Source organism: Phascolarctos cinereus, unplaced genomic scaffold (assembly GCF_003287225.1).
Source record: "Phascolarctos cinereus isolate Bilbo 61053 unplaced genomic scaffold, phaCin_HiC Scaffold_3;HRSCAF=262, whole genome shotgun sequence".
Classification (NCBI taxonomy): Eukaryota; Metazoa; Chordata; class Mammalia; order Diprotodontia; family Phascolarctidae; genus Phascolarctos; species Phascolarctos cinereus.
In genome coordinates, this window is record NW_027555736.1 from 76,606,191 (window position 1) to 76,626,796 (window position 20,606).

The following is a 20,606-nucleotide window of genomic DNA, read 5'->3' on the forward strand; positions in this document are numbered from 1 at the left end:
GTGACTTTCCCAGGGTCACACAGCTAGTAAGTGTTGAGTGTTTGGTCTGAGGTCAGATTTGAACTCAGGTCCTCCTGACTTCAGGGCCGGTGCTCTATCCACTGCGCCACCTAGCTGCCCCCAAAATGAGGAACTTGTAGCCAAGAAATTTAAAACTAAATCACTAATGTTCCGGCTCTTAAAAAAAAATAGCCAGACCAAAGTCTACCAGTGGTGATAATCTGTGAGTCTTTAAGGATGGTAAAAATTGTGGGTGACCTGCCATGCTGGCAGGTTTTTACATAGAGTGAGAGGTGTCATATTTTATGTAGACAGATTTTTAGAAAAGGAAGGGAAGGAACAAAAATACTTAGAAAATGGGAGATGAAAACACCTAGGCAGAAACCACAAAGACATAGAATTTTAAAGCTGAAAGGAACAGGAGATGTATCCTAGATGTGGGAGCAGTGATCTGATTGAAGAAAAATACTGGGATGGGAAGAGCTGCCACAATGTTGGTGAATAGCGTCTCCTCTAGTGTTATTTTAATTAGATGAAGAAGAAACACAGGGAAGAGTTTGGTACCTTGCTCAGTCATTATTTGTAAAATAATAATAATAATAATAATAATAATAATAATAATAATAATAATAAATAATAATGAATACAGTTAAAGGAAAGCTTTGGAACTTAGAAAATTAGTCCAGTGCAAGTAATTTGAATTTTGTCCACAAGAAATTTGAAGTATTAAAAGAGATGTTCATCAGAGTAGGTACTAGAAAGTTTTTGAACAGAAGGAATAGTATGATATAAACTGTACCATAATTCTAAGAAAATATCATGGGACTTGTTCAGGGAGAAAGAAAACTGAGATAGTTAACTGGCTACTGAATGACTCAAAATCCTTATGCTTTGTAAAATCTTAAAAAAAAATTTTAAAAAATCTTGCTCCAAATTGTATTCATCTTTCTATATTTTAATTAGGTATATAAATTATGTATGTATATACACATGTTAAATTTTATTTTTAATTAACAAAAATCTATTTTCTGTACCTCTAACCTTTCATTCAGAAAAAAGAGAAAAACAAAATTCTTATAACAAATATGCATAACCAAGAAAAATATATTCCCACATTGTCCATGTCCAAAACTATTGTCCATATCTTATTCGGCATCTTAAATTCATCACTCTTCTGTCAGGAGGTGAATAGCAAGCTTAATCATCAATCCTCTGGAATTGTAATTATACATTGTCTTGATCAGAATTCTTAAGGTTTTTCTTTTTTTTTCTTTTTTTTTTTTTGTCTATACAGTGTTGTTGTTCTTGTACAAATTGTTTTCCTGGTTCTGCTCAATTTGCTCTGTAACAGTTCATACAAGTATTCCCATATTTTTAAAACCCATCCATTTTGTCATTTCTTATGGCACAATAGTATTCTATTGCATTCATATATATCATTTTTTTTTTGGTTCAGCCACTCACCAATTGATAGGTACCCCCTTACTTTCAAGTTCTTTGTCAATACACAAAATAATTGACAAATGTTTTTGTAATTATGGGTCCTTTTCTTCTTTCTTTGTCTTTCTGGGGCATAGGACTAGTAGTGGTATTATTGAGTGAGAAGGTTATATTTATATTCAGAGATTCTATTCAGCTGTGATCTTTCTAGCAGGAATGATTGAAAGTCCTCTATTACATGAAAAATCCACTTTTATCCCTAATAAAATAATACATAATTTTCCTGAGTAATATATTCTTGGTTGTAAACTTTTATCTTTTTACCTTTTGGAATATTATATTCCATGATCTCATCTTCTTTACATTTGTAAAGTTATTTATGACACTTATTTACTCATATTTTTCCTTTAACTTGGAAGCTCTGAATTTTGGCTATGATATTCTTAGGAGTTTTTATTTTAGGCTTTCTTTCAGAAAGTGGCCAATGGGTTCTTTCTATTTTAACTTTGCCCTCCCAGCCTGGGCATTTTTAATTTATGATTTTTTGAAATATGGTATCCAGGCTATTTTTTGGATCATGGTTTTTAGTAAGTTTGAAATATTCTTAGAAAATTTCCCCTTGACCTGTTTTTTCTAGGCCAGTTGTTTTTGATAGGAGATACATTTTCTTCTATTTTTTTTTCAGGCTTTTAATTTCATTTTTATATTTCTTCTTGTCTCTTGGAGTTAGTAATTTCTGTTTGGTCAATTTTAATTTTCAAGCAGTCTGTTGTGTAAAATTGTGTACTTTTTGTATTAAGCTATGTATCTTTCTAATTCTTTCCTGTAGATTTCTTATTTCATCTGTAATATCCTCTTTTGTCTCTTGTTCCTTCTCTTCATGGAATTCTAATAGACATTGTTATCTTGGATTCTGCCCATAGTTGCTATGAAATTACTCTCTTCCTCTGGACTGGATCCTTAAAACAGTCATCTGGGTGGTGCTAATCATTAGATCTGGAATCAGAAAGACCTGAGTTTAAATTTAACCTCAAACACTTACTAGCTGAGCAACTCACTTTGCCTCTGTCTACCTCAGTTTCCTCATCTGCAAAATGGGGACAATAGCACTTACCTCACAGAGTCTTTTTAGGATACCATGAGATAATATTTGTAGAGAGCTTTGCAGACCTGAAATTGGCATAAAAATGCTAGCTATTATTATTGAAATTTCTTTATCTTCGGTGTCTTGTTTATTCATATTTCCAGCTTTTCTTCTTCAATTAGTACTTTCAGCACCAGATTCTGATTACTTCTTCATGCTTGGGTATAAAGGCATTTGCTTGGCCCTGATCTGGATTGTCTAGAGTTTCGCCACTAACATCTACTATACACAAAATGATGGCTGCTTTCAAGCTTTCTTGTATCTGTATCCTGTTATCTTTTAATGGAAAAGTATATATATATATTTTTCTAGACATATGACTCTATCATGGTCTAGTTCAGTAAAGTATAGATATCCTTCAAAAGGTTAAATTTTTTTTCCTGTTGCTCCAGTCTTCCCATAGCTCTTCCAAAGACGACGTTTTTTGCCTTTTATCATTTTTTTTTATCAATTTAATGGGTGTAGGGCAAAACCTCAGAGTTCTTTGAATTTTCATCTTTCTTATTATTAGTGATTTAGAGCATTCCCCACCTTTCCCACCCCCATCACTCTGGGTGGTTGTTGATAGTTTTCATTTCTTCTTTCGAAAACTGTCCATATCCTTTGACTACTTATGTCTTGGTGAATGACTCTTAACCGTTATTTATGTCCTGCTTTACTGAGAACCCCTAGTATGATGCCAAGTCAATTGCTGCCACCATAGTTCCCTCTCCACCATATTCCAAGATTCCCAGTGAATGGAAGAGCATAGTTATCAATGGTGATTCCTTTGTCACCTCACTCTGCAATGACTTAAAAGCTTCAGCAAAATATTTAGCAAATAAAATTCACTTTCTCAAAAAGACTCCGGATCAGGTTAGTAAATGATGGCAATTGAAGATACTTGGGCTTCAGAATCAGGAAGAGACCTGAGTTTATGATTCGTTTCTGACCAATTCTGGCTCTCTGACTGGAGGCAAATCTCTTATCTCCAACACTTAGTGAACTCTCTGAAATTAAGTCACAAAATAAGTAGCTAATCTGTACTGCTAGGGGGAATTTCCCCACCTGCAGTTCCCTGTATCCATGAAAGGTCAGGCTTTGGCCAAAAACAAAACCCACTAAGAAAACAGCACCATCTAGAAATCACCAGCCTTTGATGTGCTTCAGTCCTACACTGAACGTGCCTGGACAGTTCAACTCACAATGTGATTAGAATTTTTAGAAACCAACCAAATAAACAAACAAAAAAACCAAACCAACTATCTCCAGGTCCAAGATAACTATCATGCACCTTCTAATCACAAAGAACACCAACAGCTTAATTTTATGGGAGGCATACACATGACAGGGTGGAAAGAATGCCAGGAGGACGATCCTGGCTCTGTTTTATGCTACTTGAGAAGCACTGTCTCCAGAGTCAAACTCTACCTCTAACACTCTGTGTTATTTGGGGCAAGTCATTTAACTTCCTTGGGTCTCAGTTTCTTCATCTGTAAAATGAGGTGTTCATACCAAATGACTTCTGAAGTCGCTTCCAGCTCTGAGCCTCCGTTTTAAAATCTATAAAATAGGGATATTCATACCTAGCTAAATTTATTATGAGGATCAGATAAGATAATGTGTCTTAGCTCCCCTGTGCCTGTAAAGTTCTATCTATAGAAATGAAAGCTAATGTCATCTGTAGCTAGTCCAAGGACAAAGGAAAAAAAAGTGTTTTGTGTTTCATTTGGGTTGACCTAACACTGAAGAAACAAATTGAGACTTCTAACAACTTTGTCAAGAGAGATTCATTATACATTCATGGCTTAGGAAACTTACTCTTCATTGAAGAAGGAACCACTTCCATCTTCATGAGGGACAAGAATCAACTGAAAAACTCATATATAGCAATAAAGGCTCATCCATGAGGACTAACTTGCTGAGAGTAGGGGTTCTAATACTCAGGTAAACAGTAATAGTTTATCATCATTTCCCATGATCTCTTTCCTCTGAGTTTAAAATCCCAGGGTTTGCTTAGGCTTGGGAGGGCTTTTGGGGAAAGGAACTGAAAGGGTCTCCTCTACCTGCAGAGCAATGTTGGGAAGAGTTGTAACCCGTGTGAGTGAAGGGAGCACCCACAATGACAAAATCACAGAGCCCTGAAGGACTGAATAAAGGGAAAGAATATTTTCATCCTAGGACTTGCTTCTGTTAATTGGAAAGGAGTAGGACAGTTTACTATGAATGAAATTTATCCAAGTGCAAAAGTAATTCATATATTGTTCCCATTTTATAGGCAAGAGAATTGAGACTTAGCTAATGACTTACTCATAGTCACATAGCTAGTTGTTTCTAAGCATATGTGTTATCCAAATGTTTGGAAATAAATGTTAGTGACATTTCTTCTTTAGTCTCAATGTTTATTTTATTTTTTAGAGGCTGTTGCATACATGAAATGCAGTTAACTATGTTGGAGATTCATCTCCACTGGAAATCTTTGGACCACGGAATTTTAAAGCTTAAGGGGATTCATTTTATAGATGAGGAAACTGAGTCCCAGAGCAGTGAATTAATAACTGGAATCCAGGTTCCCTCTCAGTGCTATACAATTCCTAACGACTTCGGCAGAGTGTTCCACCCCTAGCTCCACACCACCCTGCTCCAAAGCTAACCCAGGTCCTTTCAGTTCTTGCCAGCGTAAAACAGGAAGTCAACTTTGCCATAAGTAATTTCAAGTTTATGTTACATTGTCAACAGCTCCCATGTTAGGTCATGGTAGTATATTTTTAATTGGACTTATAAAATTCAAATAGCTATTCCTCCAGGGAATTTTAAATTTCCGCATATTTGTGCCTGCTCATTGTTTAGTCACACAGTTCTTCTAGTATGCTTTTCATTTCAACTACAAGAAAGAAGTAGAGGCAGCATGGTTGAATGTATTGAGAATTGGTCCCAAAGCCCGGGAGACCTGGATTCAAGTGCTGACTGACATATGCGGGTTCTGTGATCCTGGGCAGGTCACTTAACCTCTAACTTTTCTAAGCAACTGTCTGAGACTATAAGTTGTAGAGGAGGTACTCTGACCTGAACGGACAAAGGGAGTTTTCCTCACCCAGTAGTTCACTATGCTAATAAAGCCACAGGTCCAGTTCCTATTCCCTGTAAAGTTAGAAATCAACAAAGGGCAGATTATCCAAGTATTCACCAAAGACTGGTAACTTACTCAAAGTTACAGAGCAGTCAGTGACACAATGAATTGGCATCTCAATCACCTGACATTTCTTCATTTAGCAGTTCTTCATTACTATAAGAAGGCTATCAATTGTGGGTATTTGCAGGCAAGACACAAAGGCAGGAAGGCGAATTGCAAGATGACGATTAACTTAGGATTTCCTTTCCAAGTTTCTCGTTTGAGAATGAAGCATATTTCATCCAGGGGAAGATGAGTCAAGGCAGCCCCTACTGAAAGGGGATGAAGGGCATGAGAGGCACTGACAGCTCTGTACACCCAGACAATAGGTGGGAGAGAGTGAGAGAAGAATGATCCAGGAGAAGCTGAGAGGTAGGCTTCTGTTCCCAGCGTCTGCTGAGACCCTTAGGCATGAGCTCCTGTATAGTTCCCACAGCTTTACCTCAACATACAATCCATTTTCTTTTCTTTTGCCAGTGGGGAGCATGGGAAGGAGAAAAAGTAGATTTCTGTTCATTGAAAAATAATTATAACGATGACAATGATGATGACGACGACAACAAAAAGAACTGTGTGTATTCCTTTTCCTTTCTGGTCCAGGGCTTCCCATCCAGTCCATCTCCTCTTAGTCTATGGGCTCTGCTGGCTGGAGAGTCAGCTATCTCAAAGCAGAACTAAGTCAACATCCTTCATCACTCCTTTGAAGCTCCTGACACTGCTTTACAGGGAGGGGAGCCCCTTTTAGTTCCTTTTCCCCAAAAGCAGCCCATCATGCCTAAGCAAACACTGGGATTTTAAACTCGAAGGAAAGGGATCATGACCCTAGGGAGAAAGCAGTCATCCACTTAACCCTTCAAAGACCAAGGTCATGGTTTCTCCCAGTACCTGAAGTGGTGGAGGCTCCCAGGGCAATGATGCTCAGCCTTTCTTTAGGCACCTTCAGTCACACTTCTGGGCCAATCACGCAACTCTGGTGCCTGCTTTCTGCTGCCTTTTTAGTGACCTCATGGCTGCCTCACTCCAACCAACTCCAGTGCCATCTTCAGGTTGTTATGGAGGGCACTGTCATGGAAAACACAGGCAGGAGTTGGGAAACTAACTTCCTCCCTCTACCTTTGACAGATCCAGCCATTTAAAAAATAGAGGATTTATAAAAATTTTTATTTTACCTATAAATAGAAACTTCCATAGAAGTCTTCTTCTGATGCCACCTTGTGCCCTAGGTTATATTTGTTTTGTTTTATTAATGCCTTCAATCTTGTATATGAGTCATTCCCCCATATATGCTCCCCACCTCACCTACCATTGAACCTTGTGACAAAGAAAAACAACGAAGAAAAATTTATCTCAAGTGACTGTGTCTGACTCTGTATACCAGGGGTGGGGAACCTGTGGCCTCAAGGCCACATGGGGCCCTCTAGGTCCTCAAGTGGGGCCCTTTGACTGAATCCAAACTTCATAGAACAAATCCCCTTAATAAAAAAGATTTGTTCTGTAAAACTTGGACTCAGTCAAAAGGCTGCACCCAAGGACCTAGAGGGCCATATGTGTCCTCGAGGCCGTGGGTTCTGCATCCCTGGTGTATATATTCTCCCTCTGTAATCCCCACACTTTTACTGGGAAGAGGAATCTGAATGTTTTGTCATGTGGTCTCTAGGACCATGACTCATCATTATAATGAATCTGACTTTTGCTGTCTTATCATGCTGTTTTCATTTATATTTTTGTAATCATTATGCACATTGTTTTCATGAGATGATAGATTTATAGCTAGAAGTGACTTTAGACACCATCTAGGCCCATTACCTCATTTTACAGATGAAGACACTAAGGCACAGAAAGTCTAAAGATTTGCCTAGGATCACACAAGTCATATCAGCACCAAGACTTGAAACCATGTTTTTCTGACTCCAAGACTGGTGCCACATCCCCTCCACTCTGCTGCCCTCTCCTATCACAGTGACTTATCCGGAAGATTTTCCCCCTTCCAATTCTCCTTCCTTGATCTAATCTGGAACCTTCTCCAACCAGCAGCTTCTGTAGTGAGTCCAGCTGGCAGAGGGAGAGAATAAGAGTGGAATTCAATCTTTGCAGTAAACTGAAACATGATCTTACTTCCCCACCAGGTGGGATGACCTCATCATCACTCTTCCCTGGTGGCCTGGGGCCTAGCTCTTGGGGCTACAAGTGAACAGCAAAGGCAGCCACTCCCCTATAACTGAGCATCAGCTACAGTCACTGGGGAGAGCATGAGTTTTTGCTATTGTTACTGTGGATTATCCTGATATAAAAAGTTCTCTCCTAAGCCCATGAGCTGTAATTCTCTAATTGGGCCAGAATAGTAGATATCACAAAAATGTAACTAGGGACTGGGCTTCCAGTTAATGCCAAAGATTAATGGCTTAGTGTGGATATGGCTCTGGATAAGGTCAGGGCCTCAAAGGCTGCTGATAAGTAGGGTCATAGTGGAACTTCCTGGCCTACCCTTTGAATCACCTGTCCTAATCAAGAATTACAATTATAAGATTCTACAACATTTTATAAGACTTTGGGTGACCAGTGCCTGATGGTACCTCTCAGCATTGGGCCACCAAGATGATAATACCACAGTTTTAACTTGCTATGATATAATAATGTGTCTTCCTGGCATAAAATGCTTAGACACTAGAACCCAAGAAAAATAGCTCCTGGATGAGGGACCCTCATAGGAGAGTTTTTTGAACCTTCGGGACTTTTGTATTGGGTCTGGAGAAAGAACACAAGGTCCAATTGTCTCATCACTGATGCAAAAAAAACAAAAACAAAACAAAACTGAGGCAAGTACCCCAAATCTCACTGATCTTGTCTAATGCTGCACAGACATTACTGAATATAGACTCTCATGGCTGGTATTCCATCAGTTGATGAATGACCTATATATAGCCCGAGGGACACTGGAAAGATAAGGTACTCTAACTCTCTCTACTTCTAAGCTTTAGAGCTGAAAACTCTTAAAGGTCATCTATCTAGTCCAATTCTCTCCTTTGACACAAAAGGATACAAATGCCCAGAAAGTCAGTGATTTGCCTAAATTCACATGGGGATCAGTCACAGAACTAGAGTTTAAACCAGGGTTTCCTAAGAGTTATAGATGTTGTCTTACCTGTTGCAAAGGCATGAAATAGCCCATCCTCCTGGAGTTGCCACTTTCATCTAGAAATTGGGGTGGTTCAAATAGTCTACTTGCAGAAGTCTTTCTTATCCCCAAGGACAGAACAAAAGTCAGTAATGACATTGTGGTTGTGCCCTGGAATTAACAGACACAGAAAAATAGAATGAAAAGAGTACTAAATGTTAGAGCTGGAAAAAGTACCTTAAGTACTGAGTACTCAGTTTGCTTCAATGATTTAGATCCACCCTTTTATTCTCCCACTCCCCCTTCAAACCTCAGTAAGTAATCATCTAGTCCAAATTCTTTTTTATTTTTTGCTTTTTTCTCTTTAAAAATTAAATTTTATTTTGAATCAACAAATCAATTTAATTTTTGATCAACAAAAATCCTCTTCTCCTCCACCATTGAGAAAGAAAGAAAGAAAGAAAGAAAGAAAGAAAGAAAGAAGAAAACACCTTGTTGCAAAGTATAGTTAAGGAAAACAAATTTCCCCATTGGCCACGTCCAAACAAAGTATGTCTCAGTCTTCACTCTTAAATTCACCACCTCTCTGTCAGGAGGGTAGCATGTTTCTTTATGAATCCTCTGGAAATGTAGTTGGTCATGACTCAGCCCCCTTATTTCACAAACAAGGAAACTCCAATCTAGCACTGGCTGAGGCCGAGTTACAGACAGAACCAGGAATAGATCTCCTGACTCTCAGCTCCAGCATAGTCCTTGGCACCATCCCATGCTGCTCCTCTACCCCTAAGTCAGTCTTTATCAGAAGTTCTCTAATGCTCTAACTCCACCAGCGCAGTTTGGATAAATGGGGTGTTAGTGCGCTAATGGATGACACATTTGGCAACATGGTGGTACAGGAGCTGGCACATGAACTACAAGTTTGTATTGAACCCTGGACATTAATTGAGAGCCACTGGACTTTAATGAACTGGGGTGTGACAGATCTGTGCTTTCCAGCTGAGTGGTGGCTGGATCGGGGTGTGGATGGAGCGGTGGGGGAGACTGGATTTGGAGAAAACAATAGTATGCTATTGCAAAAGTCCAGGTGAGAGGCATGAGCTAAGGTGATAGCCTTGTGTGTAGAGATAGATGCAGAGCTAAGAATAATAACAGGCATTTCTTACCATTTCTCTTGTTTGTTGTGAAAATTAGAATTTCTGCCAGCCATAGAGTGAAGTCCACGAAAATTTGCTTTCTAGTTTACAAAGTACTTTGATATCCACTCCTCAATTCAGCTTCGTAATGGCCCTGGTAAGATAGGTAGGATAGACATTATCAACTCCATTTTACATATGAGGAAAGTAAGACTCAAGTTTCACAGCCAGTTAGTGTCAGGGACAGCATTTGACCCCATGTGTTCTGATACCTAATCCACTAGGTCACCTTTCTAAGCTAAGAGCATGGGAGAGAACTTTCCCCACCTGTTGCTGTCACTGTAGTTCTTGCCCATTTCTATCTTGAGCAGTAGAGGGTAACCTATAATTCTCATCTAAAAGAAGAACTCTTTCTAGCTAGAGGAATGGAATTTGTTTTTGTATTTTACCCACAAGAGAAATTTTTGTAAATTCAGGTCTGTCTGAGAAGGTCTAGTCTAGGACAAAGACTGCTGAAATTTGATTTAGGAGATCTGGGTTGGAGCCTCAACTCTGACATGTAGTAGCCCTATGTCCATGGGTATGTCAAGTCACCTTTGTGGGCCTCCATTTCCTCATTTATAAAATTTGGGTTTGGAGGGGCAGCTAGGTGGTACAGCAGATAGAGCACCAGCTCTAGACTCAGCAGGACCCAAATTCAAATCAGGGCTCAGACACTAGCTGTATGACCCTGGGCAAGTCATTTAACCCTGATTACCTCCCTCCCCCAAAATAAATAAAAAATAAAATATGGATTTGAAGCCTGCTATGCAACCTAAATTTAATTTTATTTTAAAAAATTATTAACATTTAAAATTTTTATATCACTTTCATTTGCATATATATTCCTACCCACTCTCAGAGCCATCTCTTGTAATAAAAAAAATTAAAGGGGAGGGAGGGAAGAGCAGTCCAACAAAACTAACCAATACATCAATGGAGTCTGAAAGTATTTTTAGGTTTCCACACAAATACCCCCCACCTCTATAAAGAAGGTTCTCTGCAAAGAACCTCCTTTCCCCCTCTTTTCAGCAAGCTTGATCTCAGATGAATTTTCATGTAAGGAAACTGAGGTAGGGGGCAGCAAAGAGGATTTTCACAGCCCATTCCGAACCCCAGTCCTTCTCTTCCTGAAGCTTATGGCTACAGCTGTAGGTGCCTTGTTCTGGGCAGGCATCGAAAAGAGGTGTGGTCTGGGCATGCTGGGAGTTGTGCCCATGCTTGCTTAGAAACTGTAATTTATGACAGCCGCAGAGTGAGCTCCACGATGATTTTTTAAAAAACAAACTCAGTAGGCAATTGTGTGACCAAACTCTGCCATTGATCATTGCCCTGGGGTGTGGCTGCAAAGGATGGACATTCTCCAGGCTGGCCAGGCATGAACCTAAATAGAGTCTGGATAGAATGGGAAGTAGAAAAAAAGAGCAAAGTAAGGAGGGCCTGCTTGGGGTCAAAGTGGGCTAATAAAACCCATTGTCTTTCAGGGCACAGATAACTTTAAGTAAGGATTCTTCACTTCAGGTCTCATCCTATGTGTCAACATCTCCACTACTTCTTGAAGCCTGCGTGAGTAGGAAATTCAATAACCTGTAATAGATTTGTTAGAACTGAAATGGAATCCTGATTGTGGAGGACAGAGCAAGGACTAGAGGGTGGAAGTTGAACTGAAATGGAATCCTGATTGTGGAGGACAGAGCAAGGACTAGAGGGTGGAAGTTACAAAGACAGCAAGTTTGAAGTCAATTAGGGCTGTTCCAAAATGGAACAGGAAGGGTTAGGCAGGGAGTTATAGGGAGTTAGTTCCATGTTAGTGGACATGTGCAAAAAGCTAGATGACTGTTTCTCAGGAATGAATTAAGTGATCTTAGAGGTCTCATGTAACTAAGATAACATGCATATACACACTTAATATACACACACATTCATATATACACATGTATGTATATGGGTGTAAGTGAATATGTATGTGTGTGTGTATGTGTGTGTGCACGTATGGAAAAGATTCACCTCTGGCCTCCAGTTCTCCAAGATGCTTGCACAAATGTGGTATAATGCATAAAGTGCACAGAGTGTTGGATAAAGAGTCAAAAAGACAAACACTACATCTTTACCAAATAGATCTTTCTTTACAGGGTGGTCATGCTGCCAGGCATGGGCCAGTGGAAAGAGCAGTGAATATAGTCATAGGAACTGAGCCCAAATCCAGGCTCTGATACTTGCTAGCTGTATAACCATTAAAGTCGCGCTGAGACTTTGGGTCTTGGTTTTCTCACCTTTAAAATGAAAGAGTTGAATAAGATGGCATCTGAGGTCCCTCCTAGCTCCAGTTCCTAATTCAATCTAACTTGCTGAACATTAATTGCTTACTGTGTAAAAGATATCATTCAAGGGGAAAAAAGACAAAAAACAGAACAGCGCCTGCCCACAGGGAGCTCAGATTCTATTCTGTATTAACACTAAAGCAAATCTGTCCCTTTTTATAGATTGCTTTTGTGATAAGCTAGCACCCATTATTAGTCATATTTTGAATGAACTGTTGATATCTTTGTTTCTTCATTTTTCATTCTTCCCTTTGAGGGGAGGAACTCTAAATATGAGATCCTTGTGCAGCGACAGATGGGACATTGCACACTAGCGCTAACGAAGGAACTAATCCAGAGGGATCTTCACATTCTTCTGTAAATGAAAGTGGAAGCAGCTGCAGGCTCCCAGGTTCTTCTTAGAAAGGCAAGCAAAAGAGTTGTTTCTTTATCATGCATGTTAAAGCAACAAGAAACATGATTTAATGGACCACTGGGTCACCTCTGGTGTTACAGGACTCAGGATAAGCATTTGAAAAGAACACCACAATATCCTGTTTCCCTCCTCTGTGTCCCTGCAGTCTCTCTGTCCCACATGCCTGAAATGCCCACCCTTGTCCTCATCTCCACCACTTAGAACCTCTAGCTTCCTGCAAGGTTCAGCTCAAGCACCCCTTGATACCCCCTTCCCTCTCCTGTCCCACTGCTGGTGCCCACACCCAATAAATGACTTTGTACACATTTTGCATTGACTTTTCTGTAATTGTGTTGCTTTCCCTCACAGTAAAGTAAGCCTTGTGGGCAGGGATTGTTTAATTCTTGCCTTTGTATCTCTAGCACCAAGCAGAGCAGCTGATTAATAAATGCTTGACCAAATGACCTGATCTCTGGTAGCTGGGACCATAGTGATCCATGCCCCTTCCCAAAATCAGGGCCATTGCAAGTTGTATTTCTAACTTAGTTGGTTATGGGGCCTGTGAAAAGAAGCATTTGCTGATTGCATTTAGCAAATACCAATTCCTTGAGGTTTACATACTGACAGTGTTAGGCCATTACATTGCAGATGCCGAGCAGATGCAAAACAGGTGGTACTGGTGTGTGAAACACAGCTGGTCAAGAAGGTGGATGATGATTGCCTTGATCCTCCCTCCTTCTTCCTCCCATGCTCACATTCGGCTTTTCTGTTTTTCTGTCATAGCCCTGACAGTTTTGCGCAAGCATCTTGGAGAACTGGAGGCCAGAGGTGAAACTTTTCCATACATGCACACATGCACACACACATATATTCACATACATACATATACATATAGGCATGTGTATATTTGAATATTTGTATGTATTATGTGTGTATATGCATGTTCTCATATAAAAGGGTGTATACACTCAGACATAGATATTTGAAGGACAAGTTAAAAAAAGAAGAAACACTTCTTAAAATACAAACTTGTTGGCAAAATCATAAAGAGAAGGATGGTGCAAGATTATAAGTAATATTGCCTCACAAAATACCAAGAAGTAGTGGAAGGAAATAATAAGTTTACAGAAAACATGGTAAGAAACACGATTAAGTCAGATCATCCTAAGTACGTTTGAGGATGAAACTAGAGACAACAAACATGTGAAAAATGGAAAATACCTGTCAAGATTTCTATAATTAGTTTTGCCACCAAAGTCAGAGGAGCTACTACATTTGGACCCTAGGATCAAAGTTCCCCAGATCCATGAGGGAGTAGCAATTACACTAAATAAAACAAAGATTGAGTAATCAATGGAATTAAGCCAAGTACATGCAGAGGAGATCCATGTTAGAAGCAGCACAATTTTGAGGGCATCAAGGAATTATTTCTCAAGATATGTTAAAGAGAGGAAGATAGAAAATACTTGGAAAACTTCCAGATCTTCAAAAGCAATTGAGAAGATATCAATAACTACAACATAGATGCCTACTTTCCCTTTTATATGAGTTTTATGAGTCTGATGAATGTACAAGAAAGAAATAAGAAGACTTCCAGAAAATAATTATATGAAGACCTCATCTTTATAGTCACACAATTGATTGAAAGACACAGAGAACACAAAATACCATTTTTCTTATTGCTTGTTGACCATGAATAGCATTTGATTTTATAGGGCAAATTGTCATCGTACAGGTTATTTTCCAGCAAGGTATCATCCTTACATATGTTACAATCATACAAGATTCCTCAAAAGGAATAACATTGTTTAATGCCTCTCGCATTATTCTCATCAAATGAGGAAGCAGAACAAAACAGGGAAATCTCTTTTTCTCACAGTCTTTGCCACTGTCATGGAGGGTATCCATGGCAGAGTCCAAATTGAACGTACGTGGTATCCTCCAGGTACTTTTGTTTCCAGATACCATTGAGCTGATTGCAGCAAGCATCAAAATGTTGTAGAGCCTTCTAAATACAATTGACAATCACTTGAAAGGGTTTAATGTAATGTAAAGTTAAATGCATGAAAAATATCTTTTGTCCAGACTATACATTGTTGGAGGGCCAACTCATAGAGGTGGTTCATCATTACCTTTATCATATACAAGTTGCTGCAGATGGATGAGCTACTCCTAGAATCGAATAAGAAGAAGGCAATGGTCAGGATTGCTTTGGGAAATCAGGCAGCATTTTAACCAAACCCAGGCTTCTCCCTGAAACAAATACTAGGGAGGTGATGTGGCCGAGTGGAAAGCCTGATGAATTTGGAGACAAAGGGTTAAAAATCCTTGCTGGGCCACTTGATAAGCAGCTAGGTGGCACAGTGGATAGAGAACTGGGCCTAGAGTCAGGATAGTTCAAATCTGAGCTCAGACAACATACAAGATGGGTGAGCCTGAGTGAGTCACTTAATCTCTGCCTCAATTTCCTCATCTTTAATATGGGATAATAAAAGCAAACTGCCTCTCAGAGTGGTTGTGAAGATCAGATGAGACAATATTTGTAAAACATTTTGCAAACCTTAAAATGTCATATAAGTGTTGGTTATTACTAGTACTATAATTATTACTGTATCACTTTGCTTCTATGAGGTCCCTTCCAGCCCTAAAGCTATGATCCTATCACTTTTTAACATTAGCATTCCTCCAGTTATGTGCTTGGTTGTGAGTAGTGGATTATCAGGCTCTAAAGAATTAGTTTCAGGGGAAGAGGCAGTGGGAACCAAGAGCAGGTGTGAGACTGTCCATCTACTCACCCTCTCCCACCCTCAGATAGTGTCCATTTGTACAGGCCCTTGCTGTGTTTTCCTCCTGATTGAATGACCTACTACTGCACCATGCCTGAAGAGAAGGGCAATAGAATGATGATCTCTATCTGAAATTTTCAGCACAGGGTGAATCAGTGATAGTTTAAAACAAAGCAGCACATACCTTTAAGGAAAGGAATGAAGACATATTGCAAGACATGAGAAAGATTAGATTTAGATTAGTTAGACAACTCATTAATGGAGCAGATCCAGTGTCCTGGCTGGAGGAGAATAAAGATAGTATTAATGCTTTGCAACAACTTCACTCCTCGGGAGTAGAACCTGAAGGGACCCTCACCAAACTATGTCACAGATCTTTGGATTTGCTGTTAAGTAACAGCCTCAAAGGAGTCTTCTGAAAATTAAGACAGTATTTACCAAAAGTAGTTTCCTCTTCTTTTTTAAAATCTTTTTTAATTTAATATTTTATTTTTCCCCAATTACACATGAAAACTATTTTCAACATTCATTTCAAAATTGAGATCCAAATTCTTTCTCCCTCCCCACCCCCTCATTAAGAAGGCAAGCAATTTGATATAAAGTTATACATGTGTAATCATGTAAAACATTTCCATATTATCATGTTGCAAAACAAAACATAGACCAAAATAAAAACCAAAGAAAAATAAAGAAAGTAGAAAAAGTATACTTTGATCTGTTCCATCAGTTCTTTCTTTGGGGATGGGTAGCATTTTTCACAATAAATCCTTCAGAGTTGTCTTGGATCATTGTATTGCTCAGAATAGCTAAGTCATTCACAGCTGATCATCTTTCAATATCACTGTTACTGTGTACAGTGTTCTCCTGGTTCTAATCATTTCACTTTGCATCAGTTCATGTAAGTCTCTCCAGGTTTTTCTGAGAGTACTTAGCTCATCATTTCTTCTATCACAAGAGTATTCGATCACAATCATATACCACAGATTGTTCAGCCAATTCCCCAATTGATGGGCATCCCCTCACTTTCTAATTCTTTGCCACCAGAAAAAAAGCTGCTGTATATATTTGGGCATAGTTCCAAATTGCTCTATATAATGGTTGAATCTGTTCAAAACTCCACCAATGGCACATTAGGGTCTCAATTTTTCCACATCCCCTCCAACATTTATCATTGTCCTTTTCTCTCCTATTAGCCAATGCAATAGATGTGAGGTATTGCCTTAGTATTGTTTTAATTTGCATTTCTCCAATCAATAGTGATTTAGAGCATTTTTGTCATATGACTATAGATAGCTTTGATTTCTTCATCTGAAAACTGACTAATTTTTTAAAATCATATGTCAATTGGGGAATGTCTTTTATTTTTATAAATTTGACTAATTTCTCTATATATTTGAGAGACAAGGCCTTTATCAGAGAAACTTGCTTCAAAAATGTTTTCACAGTTATGATTGCTAACTCTATTTCCCTCCTTTATTCTATTCTCTCTTCTTTCACCCTATCCCTCCTCAAAAGTGTTTTGCTTCTGACTATTGCCTCCCCCTTCCACTCTTCTTTCTGTGAGCACCCCCCCTTCTCGTATCCCCTTGCCTTTCTACTTTCCTGTAGGGTAAGATAGGTTTCTATACCCAATTGTGTATGTTACTCCCTCATTGAGCCGATTCTGATGAGAATAAGGTTAAAATGCTCCCTGCCACCTCCCCTATCTTCCTCTCCACTGTAATAGCTCTTTCTTGACTCTTCTGTGAGATAATTTATCCCATTCTCTCTCTGTCTTTCCTTTTCTTCCAGTGCATTCCTTTTTTTCACCCCTTAATTTTAATTTTTAAAGATATTATCCCATCATATTTAACTCACACTTGTGCCCTCTGTCTATATATACTCCTTCTAACTGCTCTAATGATGAGATAGTTCTTATGAGTTACAAGTATCATCTTCCCATGTAGGAATATAAACAGTTTAACCTTATTAAGTCCATTTATGATTTCCCTTTCCTGTTTACCTTTTTATGCTTCTCTTGAGTCTTGTATGTGGAAGTCAAATTTTCTATTCAGCTCTGGTCTTTTTATCAAGAGTGCTTGAAAGTCTTCTATCTCATTCAATGTTAATTTTCCCCCCTGAAGGATTATACTCAGTTTTACTGGGTAGGTAATTCTTGGTTGTAATCCTAGCTCCTTTGCTTTCCAGAATATTATATTCCATGCCTTGCAGTTGTTTAATGTAGAAGCTGCTAAATCTTGTGTTATCCTGACTGTGGTTCCATGATACTTGAATTATTTCTTTCTGGTTTCTCGCAATGTTTTCTCATTAACCTGGGAGCTCTGAAATTAGGCTATAATGCTTCTGGGAGTTTTCATTTTGGGATCTTTTTCAGAAGGTAATTGGTGGATTCTTTCAATGCCTATTTTACCCTCTGGTTCTAGAGTATCAGAGCAGTTTTCCTTGACAATTTCTTGAAACATGATGTCTAGACTTCTTTTGATTATGGCTTTCAGGAAGTCAAATAATTTTTAAATTATGTCTCCTGTATCTATTTCCTAGGTCAGTTGTTTTTCTAATAAGATATTTCACATTGTCTTCATTCTTTCGGTTTTGTTTTATTTTTTCTTGATGTCTCATAAAGTCACTAGCTTCCACTTGCTCACTTCTAATTTTTAAGGAATTACTTTCTTCAGGGAGTTTTCTTTCTTTTCCATTTGGCCCATTCTATTTTTTAAGGAGGTCTTTTCTTCAGTAATTTTTTGTGTATCTTTTTCCATTTGGCCAGTTTTGCTCTTCAAGGCATTCTTTTCCTCATTGGCTTTTTGTACCTTTTACTATTTGGCTCAGTCTGTTTTTTAAGGTGTTCTTTTCTTTTCTTTTTTTCATTTACTCTTTATTTTTTGTGCCTCCTTTACCCAGCTGACTTGTTTTTCATTATTTTCTTGCATTGCTTTCATTTCTCTTTCCAATTTTCCCTTTACTGCTCCTACTTGATTTTTTTCTCCCATCACTGGAACTTTACTCAGACACCTTTCCAGATTGACCAGGGGGTGTGGGGAAGGGCGGTCTTCCCACATGATTGGCACATTCTTCCAAAACACAGAATCACTGCATGACAAGATGAAACAAGTTTGCCAGTGCCTAGAATAGGACATTAATGGGATCCTACTCCATAAACTATAGAAATATCCAGATGGACAATCCAGATAAAAAGTGACAAATCTCACCAATTTTGCGGACATTTTCACCACATTACAATTGTCTTTAAAATTTTCCATAGTTCATCTCCAGTGTTTCAGATTCAGCGTCTTAGGGCAATAAGAGATTCCACGGTTTGTTTTTTTTATCTTACTCTTCTACTTCAAGGAACATCTTAACTGACAGGTACACAAATGTCTATTTTACAGATAGGAAAGATAAAGAAAATGTTATTGAAAAATACCTATATGTAACTTATTCCAGAGTCTGTTTTTTTTTTAATTTCTAGATGGGTTATTCCCATAATAATTAACAAAGTAATTGGCAAAATAAAATTATCCGTAAAGAAAATTAGACCTGAAGGGAAACTTAGAACACAGACTATAGAACGTCAATGCTAATGTAATGAGTATTGCCCAGAGAGTGCCTAGTCCATGGAGCATTTGTGGATTCACTGTTCTTCATGAGTTATACAAAGCAGGCACAATATTGCCTGCCTTTAGGTCATACAAAGCATTGTGGCTTAGTAAACACACATCCAGGCATATGTCATAGATTTTTCCTCTGCCCAGTTCAGAGTCTGGACAAATACTCTATGCCCATTTCCTATTGACATAGTGGGTAGTGAAGAAAAATCTTTTAGCTGATTGTGGAGCAATATAAATCTTTTCAAAGAAAACTGAGCGGACATAAAAGATTTGAGCAGACAAACTGTTACTTTCTCTCTGGTAGTTTTTCAGTGACAAGGATAGCTAAGTGCTTCTAGATAGGGCAGGAACAGGGCCATGCTGCCATATCTTTCACCCAGCTGCCAGGTGTCCCTGAGAGCATGGTACCTTTTTTACAGTTTCTTATTTCCTCATCTTAGGTGAATACTAATCTGGAGATAGAATGAATCAGGCGATAAACTGGTGAAATTCAAAAGATCGGAAGAACCATCTCAAATGCCCTGGCCTAGAGATGACTACTATAGCTGGTAGCACCAGTAATTAGCTAGCTTGACCCAGGCCAGCATTGCATTACTACAGCAGCCAATATACCTCATCCTACAAGATGCTAGCCTGACTGAGCTAGGAAGCTTACTCAAAATTCATTCACTATGTCACTCCCAGAAGTAATATTGGTGGATATGCCCATAAATACAAGAACATCTAGTCCCAGAATGTACCATGGGATGACTTACATCCTCTACTTGACTTCCTCAGTACCTTTGTCAATAAAATTGGAATTGACTTTCCCTAAACTTTTCTTGTGCATGTTGTGTGTGTGTGTGTGTGTGTGTGTGTGTGTGTGTGTGTGTGTACATGCATATGTCTCTGTGTGTGTCTCTTACTTGATTTTTACAATAATTTTTGAGCTCTTCCATGGCCTGAGACCAATTCATATTTTTCTTGGAGGCTTTGGATATAGGAATTTTTACTTTGCTGTCTTCTTCTGAGTATATGTTTTGATCTTCCTTGTCACTACAGCAACTAACTTTCTATGGTCAGAATTTTTTTCTGTTGTTTGCTCATTTTCCTATCATATTTCCTGACTTTTAACTCTTTGCTAAAGCGGGGCTGTGCTTCTTGGGTGGAAGGCACACTGTCCCAAGTTTCAGGAGTTTTGTAGAAACTATTTTCAGAGATAATTCTAGGGACCAGTAAGTTTTCAGTTTTTCCACAGTGGTATGATCTAAGGAGAAGTGTGTTTACTATTTTCCTGGTCTATGCTCTGTGAGTGACCTGCCCTAGAGCTGTGATGAGGGTCCCTGCTCCATTGCAGCTGCAAGCTCTGATGTGGTAGTGCTCCTCCTGGCCCTGAGAGTGCCACCCAGGACTGCAAGCTGAATCTAAGTATGAGTGAGCGACAGAGTCCTACCCCCAATGCCAGCAAAGAGACCCCTGTAATCTCCTTCTGACCA